General features: G+C 36.5%; 1 protein-coding gene across 5 annotated transcripts in view; it reads right to left on the minus strand.

Moving 5' to 3' along the window:
- LOC111508053 (uncharacterized) overlaps positions 1-7,731 on the minus strand; it is a 270,025-nt gene extending 262,294 nt beyond the window's left edge. For all 5 annotated transcript variants that reach the window (XM_074177977.1, XM_074177980.1, XM_074177981.1 and 2 more), the window contains exon 1: positions 7,163-7,731. The gene's annotated coding sequence lies outside the window, so the exon portion shown is untranslated. The remainder of the gene's footprint in view (positions 1-7,162) is intronic.
- Between the last annotated feature and the right edge of the window lie 11,965 nt (positions 7,732-19,696).

Consider the following 19,696-nt stretch of genomic DNA (forward strand, 5'->3'; position numbering starts at 1 on the left):
AATCATAAACGACAATCAACAACAGAATGCCAACTGATAGATCGTCAAAGCGCGCAAAAGAAGTGCCTCCAGCGAGCTTCCATTCCATCCCATCGCAATCACAGTAACCATTTTCGAGTCGAGTCTACTTCGGTCGGCCGATTGAAATCGTCCGTGTCGTTCGGCTCTGGGAATGAGGACGCGCGCGCTACCATCATTCCACTTGAGCGAGGTAAAAGTCGACGGCGACGTTGCCGGATCTCTCGCATCTCGGCCGTAATGTCAGAGATGCGAAAATGCTCCAATAAAATTGGACATTTTCGCGAGACGGTCGTATTAATTAGCGAGACGACGGTTACAATTATTTTTGTGATAACTTATTCATCATTAGAAACATGTGTATACGTGATATGTCAGAAGAAAAATAGTATGCTAACATTACAGAAATTTCAAATAATAATAATAATGAATGAATGAATACAATGATAGTTAACCTGAAAATATCTCAGCAAAGTATAATCTGGAGAGATTGTACTTTGTGCTGAATATCAGTTTTCTCTGATAAAACTTTTCAGTTTGTTTTGAAACGAAAACCTCTCTTTCATACATAACTTTTCGTAAACTCTGAAGAGAATAATTATTTCCTCGAAACTGTTTATGGATGATACAAAAGGTACCGCTGTCTTGTTGTTATTGTATGCATAATTAATTATATAACGTCGGAGAACTTCTTCATCAAAGTCAAATGAATCTGCCTGGATTTTTTCTGTTTCGGAGATTCGGAAATGATGCATTTCCACCATTTTCAGTTTTTTTTCTCACTAAAAATTCCTTGAATTAATTGTTCGAAGACTTACGCCGGTAGCTAGCACAGATCGTTTTTAAACATTTTATGGATTTATCCGAATGTGCTTTTTGCTGGATAAAATATATATTTGCAATAATTTCTCGGCTTTTACCATTCAAATGGTCACTTTCAACACGAACTCCACATCGTAGTGCACGTTGCAACTGCCACACAAGTCGAAAAGTTGGTTTACATTTCATTCGACAAAATCCCTAATTTGCTCGGACTACGCCGCGTTCCCCTACAAAGTTTCTAGGTGTCTCGGTAGCGTAGTGGGCGATAACTTCTTGCTGCAGGTTATTTCTTATAATCTCTTAGTGGATTAGATGTTCGGAATGAGAGCCGTCTATTACCATTCCGAAACTATTCGGGAAACTACCTAGTCGGTTTACTTCTTGAATTAGAATCGAACAAAAAACCATACCATGTTGGCCCGAAAAAATCGAAAAACTGAAATTATATGATACTGTCAAAGGATTGTGCATCGAATGACCACTTAGTCCACGAAAAAATGTATTTCCTCCACTATTCCATAAGTAAATGATTAAGTTCCATTGAAAAAAAACTGGTCCGAATTTTCATGATTCGGCTAAATGAAAATGCTGCATTGTTATTCCATGTTTCTCCATAGATTCGTTTGTCCAAAAACCTTAACCCGGTTTGGCATTTATATGCCAATATAATAAATATTGAGTCTTTAAAGAGAGAAGTGGATTGGCAACTTCACATGATGTCTAATCTGACGAGTGCTAAGATACAAGAAGGAATACTCTAATATATTTTTTTTATTAGATGAACAGTCTTTAAAATGAACAGGGCCATCACAGTCAGTATTTTTTCATCTTTGAACAATTTCCTGCAGGAGTCACGTGGTCCACCTTGAGTTATGTATCTGATGGCTCTTTTCTGTAGAACCAGCACAAATTCTAATGAATAGTTGCTAAACAAGCAATTCAATAGTATTCCACATCTTACATGAGATTCGATCAAGACAAAATACAAAAAAAGTGGGAATCTCCCAAAAAAAAAAGAAAGGAATCCATTCTTTGGAAGATTTCCACATTTTTTTTGTATAAAGATATAGAAGTGAAAAGTCAAAATATTTCTTTCCCAAAGATTGATCTTTCTAAAAATACACCCCTTTCATTTGTTTGAAGGTGATTGACAATGTTTCATGATAAATTTCATTAGTTCGGACTTCCATTGTCTAATATTACATAAAATGATTTGAAATTCCTAAAACAACCATTACAAATTAAAAATTAAAAACAATAAGTAGCTGAAAATAACACATCTATTAAGCAAATAAAAACAAGTACAACCTCAGAACCTGTTTCAGATCCGGAAATACTATCCATTGCAGCCTCTCGAAAACCAGGCCACCAAACGCGGCCTGCGATTCCAAGGATTGCATTTACCGGATACACAGCGAGGGAAAACCAGCAAATCAGGAATAGCAGATCATGTTTAGACCCATCAACATAACATTGAGTTCATACAAGCTGAGATCATACACAGGGAACACTGGTTCAGGAGGAAATTCAAAGAAGCCGCATACATGTTCTCCAACAATGTATTCAGCTAAACTAGCGTAGAGATACGCAACATTTGGAAACAAATTATCAAGCAAAAAATGGCCAACTCCCGCCAAACGGTCAACTCTTGCTAAACCGGTAAACGGAAAGATGAGATAAGTGAAAGTACTCGAATGACCCATCATCTCTCCCGAAGGAATTAGTCCAGTCATCACCCGAAGACGATTGTGGATACTAACAATCGAAACGTCGTGAAGTAACTTGGGATGAAATTTCTTAATTTTTTGTTGTTTAATCGTTCCATTTCTTACTTGAATTGTATTTCACTGTAATTTAATTTCAGGGTTTTTTCTTGCTAAATATAATTGTTATTTCCTTTTAATTTTTCATTTGTATTTGTATTGTATGCATTTCAAATCATTTCTTATAATATTAAGACAATGGAAGTCCAAACTAATGAAATTCAAACCCCTTTCAATTTAAAGAATAGTATATCACACCATAACTTCTTCAAGTCAGGAGATATTCAATCATTCCATTTATCTTCAGTTCTCCTTTCTACAATATTGTTGTATCGTCTGCAAACAGAGTTAGTTTACTCGATATGTCAATTTTCGAAAGGCCGGTAACATTTATCAGGATAAGTATGAGACCCAGTACCACACCTTGTAGAACCTTATAACTTACTCCAGCATCTTTGGAGACTTCACAATTTCTTAACAACACTATCCAACACAACATTATGGCACCAAAAAAGGAGTAACAGATTTTGACCCAGTGTTGTCAAGCCGATGGAAAATATAACCCACATAAATTTTTACTGCTTTGTAGCCATTACAGGATTTGAAATCCCCTCAAATTTGAATGCATTCTATAACACACAAGTATTCACACACGTGGCACATTCAAACCCATATTTTTGTCGGATTTAGTTTTCTGAATTTCTATCGTACCTATCACTTTTAGAATAGAATAGTAATTTATTTATACTGAACAACAAACAGAATGGTTTCCACTTACATGATGCAAAGTTTTTTTTAAAGTTCCTTACATATAGTATTCATTGAGTAGGTACCATTGATACAGTTAAAATCGATATAGAATATAACAATATAAAACAATAAATAATAAAATGACCGTAAAAAAATCAGACACATTTGAGCATTCGAAAGAGTTGTCCCTCTGTAATACTGAATATATCCAGTTCACAGTTCCTCACCATTTTGTTAACGGTTTCGAGACGTTGTTGAAGAGGAGACAAATTGTTTGAGACACGAAATAGATTGTCTCTTCTTCTGAGTCTTACATCAGGTACAATAAAATCAATAGTATAGAGAATTTCAGGTACTTTCAGTTTTCTAAGAATGTTAAAAACAATAATAACTTCCGAGGACTCACGGCGGTCTTTCAATGGTTTCATATTAAATTCTTGTAATTGGCTAGAATACGAAATAAATAAAGGCCAGACATTGTGTTTTTTTAAAAAGTTTCTGGACTTTTCTAAAGTATCAGAATATAAAAAGGTCTTTGTATTCTAAATGGCACAACCATATTCCAGCTTAGAACGAATAATGGAGTTGAAGAGATTGAATTCACGGCTAAATCTTAAAACAAAGCTCATTTTCTTATAACATTCAGATACTAAGTATTCAAATTAGTAGAAATTATCGTCTTCGTCTTAAGCGAGTATAAAGGGCTATTTTCGTGTCAATATTCTATCTGATTAGTTACTTCCTTTTCTCAAAAGGCAGCGCGAAGTTTATGCAGCATCTCCTTCCCTTCTCGACTTTCGCTAGTTTCTCGCTCGTTGAACCCACATAGAATGATCTAATGTCATAGGAGGACGCATACCGTACATTTCTAGGTTAGTTACTCGCTTAATCCGGCGTTTATAAAATTGATTTTTAAAAGCGGGCACGATGGTTTGCTATTTCATGCCATGAAACAATATATACATTATGTTTCATGTAGGTACATAAAAAAATGGCTAAAGCATGTATTTTTTTTAAAAAGGAGCGAAAAAATATTTTCCACCGCAACTAATTAGCGAATAAATATACTAAACCAATGGTTTCGCTGTATTGTATCGCTAATTTGATAATATCAAGTTAGCGAGACACCATGTATTTTTCAAATGAAACTGTCAAAAGTAACACCATAACATTTTTCTAAACGACGTCTCTCGTGGATTATCTCCCGAGATTCGCGATAGTTTCCATTTGTCTAGAGTGCAAGGTCATCATCGCTCCAATTTCTGGCCGTGGAAGCCTCTATACTGCAGAAGGTCGACATCTTTCACGTTTTCGTAGGCCGATGATACAACGAAAAAAAAAGGAAAAAAGAAACCGAAACAGAAATCTTATTTCGGTTTGATTTTCCCAGCTAGACGGTACGAGAATGTAGCAGAACCCAATGATTAAAAAACATAAGGGAGGGAGGAATAGAAACCTAAAATGAGTTTATTCTTAATCAAGAGGAGGTTTTTTGTATATCGTTATATCCGTATCCGATATCTCTGAGAGCAAAAAATTCGCCTAAATTTATGGCCTAAAAACTAGCCCAAAAATGAATATAGAAATTCAAAGTGGGTTTTGATAGCTAACAAGGTTCTCGTATCGGTAAGAATAATTGTTATGTTTTTCAGTGGAATGTACGAAAACGGAAATGACAGTTTTAACATAACTTTTTTTCTGAGTTATTGAAGCCGATAATAAAACTTAAGGTTATAATTCGCTAAACACCCCTGTTAAGCTATCAGAACCACTTTAGATTTTCATACTTAAATAATTATAGGCTAATTTCAGGCTGATTTCGTACTCATTATTCCAGAATTTCGGAGATATACCTTTCAATAAATTTTGAGATTCACCTCAATACCTATTATTCTAGTCAAATATTTTTTCGGAAACTGAACATAAAAGAAATACTCAAGTATTTTTAATGGGTAACCCATGAATCAGTTTTAGGTATTTACCTTCAGAATATACCATTTATAAATAGTTAGCCATCATTATAAAAAGTAACGGCCTACCCAATTGCATGTTTATTTATAGAAACCCAGGCGAGTTTTCTATAATGATAAAATACTACGGAATTTCTTATGAATAGATCTAAATTTATTGAAAAAAAACAGAAAATTTGAAACTGATCGATTTTTGTAAAAAGTATGTGGAAGATTGTCAAAATAACTGGGATTCTTCTTCTTATTATACCTAGAATGGTAAAAAATAATCGCTTAATTAAAAACATATTGCATTTTTCTTAGGTACAGTAGGAATACAACTTAAGCAAAAATGACACGCGGAAGAAAATGATAAAATGTAAAAAATGCAAGGATTAACATGGTTTTATTATTATCAATAGGCCATATGAATACTTCTGAATTAAAATCATTTACTTACATAAAAACAAAATATAAAGTACTTATGAAAAATAGGTACCTATCTACGTTTTTTGCAAATAAAGATAATTCTCAAAACATAAGAAGCGTTATTGTTTGTTTATGTTAACTGAATTTGTTTACTTCAAGATATCTTACTGGAGGCATATCACCTACCTTATTTAATTTAAAACATAAAATAGATTTTGGCAATATTTCGAAAAAATGTATAAACTTTTTTGCCCATGAAACACTTAGGTAATTATTCTGAATACATCTGATATAACATAAGTACTTGTACCTACTATAAACATTTCAGTTTCTTCAAAGGATAACTAACTACCAGAAATTTGACAAAATTTTACAACTTGTGCATATTGTTCAATTAAATCACTAATATTTAATGAAAATAACTGCAAATCCCAACTTTTCTCCTCAGGTAACTTGTTCTGGGTGTATATAAATATTTGATGAGCTATTATAATACAATTTACAAATATTTTGAAAAAAAAATAATTCTTTTAAAGAATAATAATAAATACTAAATTTAATGGGGAATATTTTTTCTCCATCTTGATGCAAAAAAAGCAATCGATTTTAAAAGAAGTAACTCTATACATAGATGTGTGGATCATGCAAAAAATTAACTTTCAGACACAAACTGAAAGAAAAGGCCCCCTCGAAATAGCTACTTTCAATTAAACATTGAATTTTAGGTACACAAAAAAAACACTTTGGAAACAAATAACTTTATTGAACACTGAATTATACGACACTTTTCTCTACTCAGTTTGTATTTCAAATATTTGTTATGGAGAAATAGAAAGCCAAAACTTTTCTTTCGCAAAAAATACTAATGTTGGGTCAAGTTTCAAAACGTTGTGGTATTTATTTTGAATCTAATAGTGCTTTGAAGCCAAAAGTTTCAAAAACACCAGTCGGCGTTATTTCCACTGACATCTAAGTGATAAAATGATAGAGAATTTAGTAGTGGACTGAAAAAAAATCAACCACTACTCGCGATATACCTATTTCTTTGCAGATAGGTAAATCTATTTCCTTAAAATATTTTAGATATCAAGAAATACGCATGAGAAACATTTTGCATAAATGTCTTTCACCATTCTGACAATCGGTCACCTAGAAACTATTACCAAATGAGAACTGAGAACAAAAAAAAAATTGAGTACCTAGATATGTAGTGCCAAATATCATCAATAAACTTTAACAATGGACTCGCCTTGATACCAATTGAGCCAAAGAAGTCAACTCTAATGACTCTCAATTATCTTTCAGCACCAAACTCACAAAATCTTAATCCAAACAATCACGATCCAGATAAAACTCGAGTGGGGATTCCGTTGGAGATCCAAAGAAGTAGCGCGACTTTTAAATTAGTTTCATAAAGATTTTTGGACTTACCTCAGGAAATCTATACAAAAGTTTTTGTAATCCAAAATCGCGGCTATCCTAGAAACTTGGCACGTGTTCTCACAGCACTGTACCACACACCATACGTTCCAACAATTCGTTTTCAACAAGAGTAAAACCAAGCTGGCGACCTCACAACTCCCAACTGGCCACTAAACACGGCCTATCTTTCGAAAACGGTACCATACCGAAAATAGCCTAATACATATGCCCACTACGTGGCAAAGCAACGAAAATAGCTGTCCAACAAAACACAATCGCGAGATTATCGCTATGTAAACATTTTTCAACGGCACTCTCACACACACACACACAAAGTAGGTATAAATCCACTTGCAACAAAGTAGGCTGCGTTATTCCGATTGACACTTCCACAAATCACTGGTCACTCGAGGGCAGAGTTGAGCGGGTTGTTCGGCAATACTTGTCAGCCCGAGGGTGGTTTTCTTTGTCGCGAATTAGAGGCTCGCGACAGTGGAAATTAAAAAAATTACAGGCGCGGTTCGGAGAGTCGACACGCTGTACGGTCACCTCTGCGTCTCAAACTCGAATAGAGCGAGGCGGCGGGAAGGAAAAGCACAACGCAGAATTCAGGAGTAGGGGTAGGGTTCGCTCGTTGTCGTCCTCGGCTAAATACGTGCGATGTTGTCAAAAGTTCGCAGATTTCGGGAAGTTAGGATTTTTGTTTTACTTGTATTTTTCGTTTTTAATTTAACCTCCGCAAAATGTTGAATAAGAGTTATTTATTTTGTATTTAGATAAAGATGATTAGATGCATATTTTTTCTGGTAAATTTTCGTTTTGTGGACACCCGGCGATTTTGAGAAAATGTTTGACTCTACTTACGTATTTTGATGCGTAGATTACGAATCCGAAAGAAAAAAGCGGCGGTCTCCCTTATTTATAAAGTTACGGCCCTTCAAAGTTCAGAAAAGGGCGACTTTTCAGCCTTCTTTTTCACAAAATAAACTATTTAAAAACACAAGCATTTATTCACTGGGTCACCTTTACACCTTATTCCTCCTTCTTTAACACTTTTCACTTCAATAATAAACATTTTTCTTATAAAAATGTTAAAAATTGTACGGAGCTGCTTTTTGGTTACATATCACTGTATTTTACGTTTTTAAGGTTAATGATATGGTTGGTACGACTGATGCAGTCAATATTCCTAAAGTAATTCAAATGTTTTTTGCCTTCATTCTTTAACTCGTAAATTGGTTTTTGGCACTTTTCTCAAAATTACAACAAATGTACTGAGCTTTTTTATTCGGTATTTTCATAATCCGCTTTCTATTGCATCTATACCTTAAAGTGTCATAATTTAATTTGCACTCTTCATTGCAATTAGTACAATGTATTGTTGCTGCAAACACTCCTACTTGAACCAAATATAGAATTAAATTATTTCTTACTTTCACTAGATTATGAATTTCGTTCAAATTCATTTTGTATTTTTCTCTCACGTCAAACTAAAAATTCAAATCTACGAATTTAAAATAGTAGGTGACGACAAATACCAACCGCTTTTTTCTGAAATGTCACTAGTACCTAACCTACAAATATAAGAGTGTCACCAGGAGAAGCATTCGTTTTTAAATTAAGTTTTTTATAAAAAAAATGTTGATTATTAAAGTGAAAAGTGTCAGAGAAGGAGGAATAAGGTGTAAAGGTGACCTAGTGAATAAATGCTTGTGTTTTTGAATAGTTTATTTGGTGAAAAAGAAGGCTGAGAAGTTGCCCTCTTCTGAACTTTGAAGGGCCGTAACTTTTCAAACAAGGGAGAGCGCCGCTTTTTTCTTTCGAATTCGTAATCTACGCATCAAAATACGTAAGTACAGTCAAAAATTTTTTCAAAATCGCCGGGTGTCCACAAAACGAAAATTTACCTTTTTTCTCTAAGAGAAATATTTTATGAAACACGACTTATTTTTTTTAAACAGATTTCATGCTTTTATCCCTCTTTTGCCCTTTTGTGTGAGCTTTATGAGTTCTCAGCCTATTTTTCTTTATTTCATCTTTCTCTCTACCCGCTTAATATTCCAATATTTTTTCCTATTAATGTGTGGAAAAGGGTAAATATTCGTTTTGAGGGCACCCGACGATTTTGAAAAAATTTTTGAGTGTACTCACGTATTTTAAAGCGTAGATTACGAATCCGAAAGAAAAAAGCGGCGTTCTCCCTCATTTACAAAGTTACGGCCCTTCAAAGTTCAGAAAAGGGCAACTTTTCAGCCTTCTTTTTCACAAGATAAACTATTTTAAAACACAAACATTATTCACTAGGTCACCTTCACACCTTATTCCTCCTTAATTGACACTTTTCAATTCAACAATCAACATTTTTCTTATAAAAAACTTAATTTAAAAACGAATGCTTAGTTACTAGTTAGTTACTAGTGACATTTCATAAAAAAGCGGTTGGTATTTGCCGCCGCCTACTATTTCAAATTCGTAAATTTGGATTTTTAGTTTGATGTGAGTGATAAGAAAAACACAAAGAATGAAGACAAAAAACATTGAAATTACTTTAGGAATATTGACAGCATCAGTCGTACCAACTATGCCATTAACCTTAAAAATGTAAAATACAGAGATATATAACCAAAAAGCAGCTCCATACATTTTTTAACATTTTTATTGGAAAAATGTTGATTGTTGAAGTGAAAAGTGTCAAGGAAAGAGGAATAAGTGTAAAGGTGTAAGGTCGGTAGCCAGGCGGTTCGACGTGGGTGCTTTGTTCACTGACTCGAATTGCCAACCGTGTCGGTTGGTGGTTCGAGCCCTAGTCTGAACGATCGATTTTCACTTGCTATCGTCCAACCCGTGTTAGGAATCACACGTTAAAAGATAAGACATCATTAATCCTTAGCTCTCACAAGTTTCGACTTCTGAGGGTTGTCGTTCGTAGGGGTGCGTCAGCTGATTAACGGAAAAACATATTTTTAAACAGTGAATAAATGAATTTCACTAGTTCGGACTTCCATTGTCTACTATATAAAATGATTTGAAATCCCTGAAACAACTAAAAAAGAAGAATTGAAAATGAATAGCTGAAAATAACAATTATATTAACCAAAATAAACCTGAAATAAAATAATAGTGACATAAAATACAAGTAAAAATAGAACAATTGAATAAATACAAATGAAGAGAAGAAAATAAAAAATAAAAAGTGGAGAGATTCCAAGTCACGTTAGTTCACGACGTTTCGATTGTTAGTATCTACAATCGTCTTCGGGTGATGACTGGACTGATTCCTCCGAGAGATGACTATTTATAGGTCGTTCGAGTACTTTCACTTATCCCCGCTTTCCATTTTCCGCTTCACTGATTCTGTGGGAGATGACCGTTTTGGCGGGAGTTGGCCATTTTTCGCTTGATGATGGGTTTCCATATGTTGCGTATTTCTACGCTGGCTTGGCTGAATACGTTGTTGGACAACATGTATGAGGCCTCCTTGAATTTTCTCCTAAACCAATGTTCCTCTCTGTGCAAGATCTCAGCTTGGGACCACTCGATGTTGTGTTGATGGGTCCAAACGTGGTCTGCTATTCCTGATTTGCTGGTTTCCCCTCGCTGTGTGTGTTTCTTGTGCTCGGCAATGCGAACATTCAATGGCCTCTTAGTTTCACCAATATAGGATTCTCCGCACTCACAGGGTATCCGGTAAATGCAATTCTTGGAATCGCAGTCCGCGTTTGGTGGCCTGGTTTTCCTGAGGCTGCTACGGATAGTGTTACCGGATCTGAAGGAGGTTATAATGTTGTACTTGGAACCAATTCTTCTTATTCTCTCCGATAATCCTCTGATGTAGGGAAGTGCAAGCACTGGTTGTGACGGCTTCTCTTCCTTGCGAGGCTCCTACTGTCTTCTAGTCAAAGTATTTTCTACCATCGCTTTGGAGTAGCCATTCCGTTGAAGATCATTTTTGATGATATCTAGTTCCTTCTCGAGACCTTTCTTCGTATTACAAGGCCCAAAAGCACGGTCTAATAGAGTCTTGATGATTCCTCTTTTAGTCGATTGATGGTGGTTGGATTCGTGGTTCAGATACTGTCCCGTATGAGTGGGTTTTCGGTATACAGATGTTTCCCACTTAGTGTCGATCCTCTTCACCAAAACGTCTAAGAATGGCAATTCGTTGTGGATTTCCTTATCCATTGTGAAATTGATGGAAGGTATCACGCTGTTGATGTGTTTCAGGAAGGTGTCTAGTTCAGTATCCCCATAGTTCCATATTATGAAGGTGTCGTCAACATATCTCAACCAGACTCGAGGTTTCTTGTGGGCTTCTTCAATGGCCAGAGTTTCAAACCACTCCATATATATGTTGGCTATGACTGGAGAAAGTGGCGATCCCATTGGCAGTCCTTCATCTTGTGTAAAGAAGTCGTCCTTCAGTTGAAAATAACAGTTTCGTACACAGCATCCTAGTAATTCCATGATTACTTCTATAGGTAGATTCGTACTCTCTTTCAGGTTCCCGTCTTCGGATAGCTTTCTTTGTATGATTTGGAGTGCTTCTTCGACCGGAACGTTGGTGTAAAGGCTTTCCAGGTCGAAACTAATTAGTTGATCTTCCTGTGTGACCTCAATTGACCCTAGTAGTTCGACAAAATGCTTTGAATTCTTCACAAAAGACGATGTTTTTCCTTGTAATGGTTGTATTAAGGGAAGTACAAATCTAGACAAGTTTTGAGTAGCCGAATCTCTGGAGCTGATGATCGGTCTAAGCGGAACGTCCTTCTTGTGGATTTTGGGTAGTCCATACAAGTGAGGGGGCTTACTGTGATGCGGTGTTAGCGATGATCTTTCCTTGTCCGAAAAATAGACTTGGTGTTTTTTTCAAAATCTGATACAACTTCCTTTCGATTGATGCAGTAGGGTCCCGTACGATCTTTGTGTATCGTCCCTTCTGAAGAACCTCTTCGATCTTCTGTTCGTAGAGAACGGTATCCATTATCACAGTAGCGTTTCCTTTATCTGCAGGTAGGATCTTGATTGTAGATACTAACAATCGAAACGTCGTGAACTAACGTAACTTGGAATCTCTCCACTTTTTATTTTTTATTCAAACCACCTTCAAACAAAAGTGAATAAATGCTTGTGTTTTAAAATAGTTCATCTTGTGAGAAAGAAGGCTGAAAAGTTGCCTTTTTCAGAACTTTGAAGGGCTGTAACTTTGTAAATAAGGGAGAGCACTGCTTTTTTCTTTCGGATTCGTAATCTACGCATCAAAATGCGTAAGTAAACTCAAAAATTTCAAATTTCAAAATCGCCGGGTGCCCTCAAAACGAATATTTACTTGGAAAAGTTCCCTTTAAGCTTATCGCCCACTTATCCGGCACATCACAGCACGGCCCGTCCCGTCAAAATACGGATAGGATTGTTCCAATCCTATTCGTATTTTGATAGGATACGGATAGGATACAAAATACGGATAGGATTGTTCCGTATTTTGACCTTGGCTGTGCTGTGCCGGATAGGCACAGCGTCCGCCGCCGGAAAGGATTCCAGCTCTCCGATCCTGACCGGCAAATGACTGAACGTGCTGTGACGGACTGGCCAAGTGAGCACGTAGCCGGCCGGCGCTTGCCAGCATCAACTTCTCCAAAAGTGCCTGGGAAGTTTCTGTCTTTCTGTTTTGCTATTTCATCAGTAGACAGCACAGTGTCAGACGGTACCTATTAAAATGAATGAGAAAAAATTGAGACGCTTGTTAAGGCAGGGTCTAGAATATCCAAAATTTCTGAAAATGATACAATATGAATCACATGTTACTATTCAGTTTGTAGTGTAAACAGTCGTAGTGAAATTGAAACAGTGAAATTGGAGATTCAAAGGGAGAACTTATTTCTGGGTTATCGGTTATCGTACAAGGCAGGGATATGTTTTGGCTGGAGTGGATTGACAGAGCATTCACTACTGCGCAAATGTGTTGCGTACAAGTCTGTTATCTCATCTTTGTCTGTTTTCCGAATGGTATTATGCGATATGATAACATCACTGTTCGGGGCAATGACTCTTCTTTTCCATATTGATGATCTTGAGCGATCATCAATATGGCTCTCGGAAACAAAGATCAACAGGCGACCTTCTATAGTACGTCACCCATATTTGGAATAACGCAATCGAAAAATATAGAGATTCAAAAGCTGTTGCGCTTGATATTTCTAAGGCCTTTGACCGTGTGTGGCTTGAAGGTTTTCTGGCCAAACTTCGATGCCATGGCTTGTCGGATCATTTTTGTATATGGCTCTCTAACTTCCTGCAAGAACGTTTCCTGCAAGTGGCCGTTGATGGATATAATATCTCTCTAATACTTTCACCATCGACGCTGGAGTTCCCCAGGGATTCAAATTGTCTCCAACTCTCTTTTTATTGTATATCAACGACGTATTGGAAAAAAAAACAAGAATCCAACATTTTGCTTTGCTAACGACACCACACTTGTCTCGTCATTTCATTTGGATTCCAGGAAATCGGCTGCTGATGCACATCTTTACCGCAACAGAAGGTTGGATAACTCAATGAGGATCTAGAAGTGATTTCAAATTGGGGTGAAAGTAACTAGGTTCAATTCAATACCACATAAATGTTTCCGAACTGGAAATAATAAAGTCAGGATAGAAATCCACTTTCTGCTTCGGGAAGTTTGTTGGGGGTTTGAATAGACACCAATATGTCTTGGCACAGCCATGTCGCTTGAATTGCAAAGGCTGCTTCTCATAAGTTTGGAACAGAAAACTGTATACACCCCAGCAACTTCTGATGCTTTATAAAGCTCAGATCAGATCTTCTTTGGAGTATTGTTCTCATGTATGAAGCTCTGTCCCTAAACATACCCTGAAGCTGCTGGAATTCATCCGTAAAAGAGCCATCCGCCTGATTGGAGACACGAACATCACTTGCAACCTTGATAGTGTGGAACATCGGAGAAAGGTTGAAGATTTTCTCTCTCCTATAGATATTTTCCAAGGGCATCGCCAGCTTATGACTAAGGGGGGGGGGGGCAATGAGGCAATATTATGGAGGATAAAAAATAAGAACGCCTGGTCGAAAGCATGAAGCCTCGATGACGATTGTTAAGAACGGTTCTGATATCAATATATAAAACTTCACAAGCCCCTGACAGCACAATAACTAAATCGAACTTTTAAACACAGTAATAATTATTTATTTTAACAAAAATAATATTTTTATTAAAACATAACCTGTGGGGATTTTTTGCAAAATTTTCAACCAGTTTATTAGTAAATTTATTTAGGTTTTTATTTATTATAGCTCTGTGTACACTCATCATGGCCAGGCCATTAAGGCGATCTTCTACCATGGTGCTGCTTAGCCATGTTTTCAGTCTTCTGAGGCTGTACAGCTCGTGCATGGTAACGCGATCAAAATTTTCCATACTTTTTCCGTTTCGGGAAAGAATGAATTTGTTTCTTTTAGGACATCAACAACTGTAAGATTTGTTAGATTAAGCCTATCGTACCACAATTGATGCAAAAGTTCGATTTCATTCTTTATGTTCGGTAAATCATAAAACTGGGCAATAGATTCACAAGTTTGTTTCAGATTTTCAGTTGTCATCGTTTGCATCTGCGCCGGATGTAACTTAGATAATGGGAATGATGGCGTGTTTTCTTCAGCAAAACGTACTTCAAGGGAGGTGATAATTGAATCCAAGTATGGTATTACTATAGACCTCTTCTCAAGGACTTTCTGCTGGATGATTGCTTCTATGACGTTGTTTCTCCGTAATACGCGGCATTGATGTAATGTCCTCCTCCAGTCCGACTTTCTCCGCAACAGCAGTAGCTTCCTTTATAATTTCGTCTGTCACTTTTTTCGGATTTTTACGGTGGTTTTCAATTAAAAGTAAAATCTTTTTAACGTGTTCCGAGGCTTTGACCACGTCCAAAGCTACAGATTAGAGTACGTTGACAAGGGGTTCCATCAAAGCCGAGTATTTGGCTACCAACATAATCCCGAGAATGAAAGAAATTCTGGAAGTACCCACATACAGTTGCAAGGCATTTTTCCGAGTTGCACTATTTTTTCCCTGAGATAATGTTTGTAAGGCTTCCAGAATTATTGGAAGATTTTCTTTAAAAACTCTGATGGTTTTGTGTTTCTCACTCCATCGTGTCTAGCAAAGTCTGGAAATATTAGGTATTAACTTCCTCCTCAAAACTAATTCCCGAAAAAAGTTTTTAGTATCTTCGGTGGTTTCCATGGCATTTCTAATTTCAGGAAGTGAATTTAGATCATTGTTCCTAACAATAACTTCTACTTCAGGTATGCCGCATGCAAATTATACAAAACAAACGTGAATTCTGGTGAACGGCTGTCTTAGAAATAAATGCAATGCACACAACACACACACCATACCTACCTCCTACCTAAATATTTTTAGAATGTTTAATGACAAATCTGATAAAGTCGTGATGATAATGGCGGCGTATTTGAAAATGGATGTCAAAATCTTGATGTTATTCTGAATATTTCAATACTTTCTACAATATACATTAAACCTTGTGAATTTATGTACGTTTTGTTATGCAATGCGGAATTTATTGATAGGTAAGGAAGTCAATTGCTCGCACTTTGGTCGCTTTACGGCTAGCTAAATTTGATCTTTAGGGGGGCCCTGCCTCCCGTTGGCGACGCCCTTGATATTTTCATGAGAGGTTTTCAAGCGATTTGGCACATTTCATAACACCAAGAGCGGCACATAGAAATACGCAACGGACTGCGGCTGCTCATCGTTTTTAGGTTCAACTCAGTACACCTCGAATTTCACTGTCTAAGAACTCTTTCGATTGGAGAACTGCGTTTATATGGAATTAACTTCCCGAAATCGTTTTTCCAAATGAATTTAATCTCTAGCGATTCAAATTCAACGTGAATCGCTACTTTCGCATAGGTACCGCTCTTAAAGTGCCTCAATAATTTTACTGTAGTGTTTGTGTTTAGTCTTCAAAAAAATCTACCACGTATTTTAAGTTTTATTATTCGATTCATTCATTTCATTTCAGAAATACTTTTTTGCCAATTTTATATTTATTCAATGTTCTCTTAGTTTATTTTATAGCTTTCCCAGAGAGGAACCAAAACAATTTATCAATTTTTAACTTCCTCGACAATGTCTTCACCGGCAGCAGGAGGTTGTATATTAATGATGATCTTGAAGTAATTTCGAATTGGGGTGAAAGTAACCAGGTTCGATTCAATGCCACAAAAACCCAGGTATTGGTCCTCTTCAAATCGGATCTAATAATGTCAAGACAGACAATTCCTCTTTCTGCTTCGATAAGTTTGTTGGAGGTTAAAATGGACACCAATATGTCTTGGCACAATCATGTCGCTGGAATTGCAAAAGCCGCTTCTCAAAAGCTTGGAACGCTGTTCCAAACCAGAAAACTATACACGCCTCAGCCACTTTTGATGCTTTATAAAGCTCAGATCAGACCTTCTTTGGAGTATTGTTCTCATTAATGGAGCTCCGCCCCTAAGCATATACCCTGAAGCTGCTGGATTCCATCCACAAAGAGCCATACGCCTGACTGGAGACGCGAACATCACTTGCAACCTTGATAGTCTGGAACATCGAAGAAAGGTTGGAGATTTGTCTCTCTTCTTAGATACTTTCACGGAAAATGTTCAAGTGACATAGCACATTTGATTCCACCACGAGCGGTACATATCAGAAATACACGACGGACTGCGGCTGCTCATCGTTTAGTTAGAGGTTCAACTCAGTACACCTCGAACTTCACTATTCAAGAACTCTTTCATTTGGAGAACTACGTTAATGTAGAATAAACTTCCTGAGAACGTTTTTCCAAGTGGATTTAATCTTCAGCAATTCAAATCCAATGGGAATCAGTACTTTCGCACAGGCATCGCTCTTAGAGCGCCTTAAGGATTTTTGTGTATTGCTTATGTATTGTCCTTAATAAAAATCCAGTAATATCCAGGATTTGGGTTTGCCCTCGTGTATTGTTTTTTTGAGTGGGCATGTTACATCGAAACACCAAAGTAAAGTCTTCAAAAATTGGGAAAGGCATCACGGAACGACACATAGTAAATAGGAGTCCAGTGCTCAGAAAGTATTCTGGTTTGAGTTCGATAATATATGCAGGATGCAATTGAAGTCTTAGAACCTCAGAAATGAGACTGTCATTTTCATCTGGTGATTTTTTTTTCGAGAAGTCAAAATATGGGCCAGCAGATCAACTTCATTGGACGGCATCAAATTACATTCAAAATTTGACTATGGTAGATTTGTCATCATATTGTTACAAAATCCCTAACGCCGCAGCTGACTACAGTCGACCAATTCGACGAAGGGAGCTCTACCTGAGCATGACGTTACACGCGCGGTAACTGGAAAAGTCTTGATCAACGAATTCCAACGTCGATCTTGAGAGCGAAACATCGCGATGGATATGGAATTTCTAGAAATTCTAGATGCATCGGGCTTACTATAAAAGAGCGAGTTCCTCTGGCGGAGAGTAGTAGTAGTAAGAGAGTGTTCGAAGTCTCAAGCAAGCGAGTATTCTAAGTGAATTATAATCAGTGCAGCAGTTGTGTATTAAGTAAATAAAAGTTGTCTAAGTATTATTAGTGTTGTTGTTATAAAAAACGAACCCCAAGTAAATATCGTAACAATATAATCGATGGTGGAGGAACTAGTATGAGCATTCTTAGTAATGAACACCCTGGTAGCACCTTAGGGATTTCCACTCAGCTGGTATGAATCCATGATATCTGAGAAAATCGAAGGATGTAAACTTTCAAAGCCGGAGATATCTGTATGAAGGCTATTTTTCGGGTTTCCTAGCCGTCTACTGCTGCGGTAGACATTTTCAAATGGGATGTGTTGAAGTTATAGTGAAACACGTGTCGCTGTTTTATAAAAAATGTATTAGTGAATTTTGATATGTATCGGCCAGTTCCATTAAATTTTAGTAGAGATCAGTTTTTTCGGAAAAAACCTTTTTTGCTGTCTACTTTTCCATCATTGAACGAAACATTAGGGAAACTTTCAAAGAAAGGAAGAAATATAATAACTACAATGAAAATTCTTTACAAAGATGTGTAGACCATGCATGGACGTTTCGAAATAACTACTCTCACATGAATAATGAATTACACGGAAAAATGATTTTCGTGAATTCAATATTATTTCGGAATTATTCGTTTCGGAAGGACCTTATCTTTTTGTGTAATCAATGTTCATGTGAAAGTAGTTGTTTCGAAAAAGTTTTACCTTCAAGTTTGTATCTGAAAAAAACTTCTGTTCCCGTTTTTCAAATTTTTTGTTGAGTGATGGAGAATTAGAAAGCCAAAATGCTTTTTACATTATGTTTGTGACACACGAAGTTAGGCCATATAACACAGCCAGGTCATATCTGGAGGCATATATAGACTTTCAAACTGTTTGGCTACTGTATTACTATATACCTACCTACATTTGTTTCATTCAGTGTCGTACTAGCCGCCGTGCCAAAATTTGTACATACCTACTTCTCATGAATGTTTCCTTAAACATTTTCTCAAAAGATATCCACAAACATAGCCCAAGCTGTTGCCTTCTGGGGTTGCTAGAGTTCTATAATCATTTGTCTCTACTCTCAAAGGTTTACAGGGATTTTTTGGAACGTCCACAAGAATCTTCATTCTATTTATGTCTGCATCTGTAATACTAGATAGAATCTCACTAGTATTTTCTAGACAGTTAGTTCCTTCTGCCTGTGTGAAATACGGAAGAGTAAATGTGTTTTTGAAAGCTCTGGTAATTTGAATAGGAGTTGGCTTTCTGGCATTTTCACAACTATTTCTAAGTTGACCAAAATGATTTTCCACACATTCTTGATTTATATTCCTCGTCAATATGTAGAAGTGTCCTTCACTATGTAGGTTTTCCCAAAGTTGCAGAAATGCTGAAATTGTTATCTGCCACCCCTCAATGAATCTCATTTGTCCAGTCGTGTTTTTCCTTTTTTTGATATTACAGTTAATTTGATAAAAAATTATAAAACAACGATAAAAATAAAAACAACAATAAAAATTAATTGGCACTCCAGGGCGACTTCATTGATTCCAGTGGCGCATTTTCTTTTTCAGCTGCAGGAAAACCCGGAAAAACCTGCAGCACCACATCATCTGAAGATCTTGATTTGCCAATGTCCTCTCTCTCATAGAACAAAATGTAGGTTGTCTCCAGAGGCTCCAATAGATTCAATATATCGCCAGAACACATCGTGACACGACTATCGTCAAACTTAAATCAGTCCGTTTCGTAATAATGACCAAATTCAACGCCAGAACCACAGTGAACAATGACTGCATGAATAGTGGTCTGCTAGATTGAAATGTTCATATATTTCGAACCTTCGAGAGAGTTTCTTGCTTCCGTCAGAGGTTGAGTCTTGTTTGAAGATCATCAGTATTATTATTAAATTGACTGGTACCTCAGAAAACCAATTTGTTTTGATGTTCTAAAAAAAGGTTCAT

Source organism: Leptinotarsa decemlineata, unplaced genomic scaffold (assembly GCF_025532065.1).
Source record: "Leptinotarsa decemlineata unplaced genomic scaffold, Ldec_3_MD MMD2_tig00003335_RagTag_RagTag, whole genome shotgun sequence".
NCBI classification, from domain to species: domain Eukaryota; kingdom Metazoa; phylum Arthropoda; class Insecta; order Coleoptera; family Chrysomelidae; genus Leptinotarsa; species Leptinotarsa decemlineata.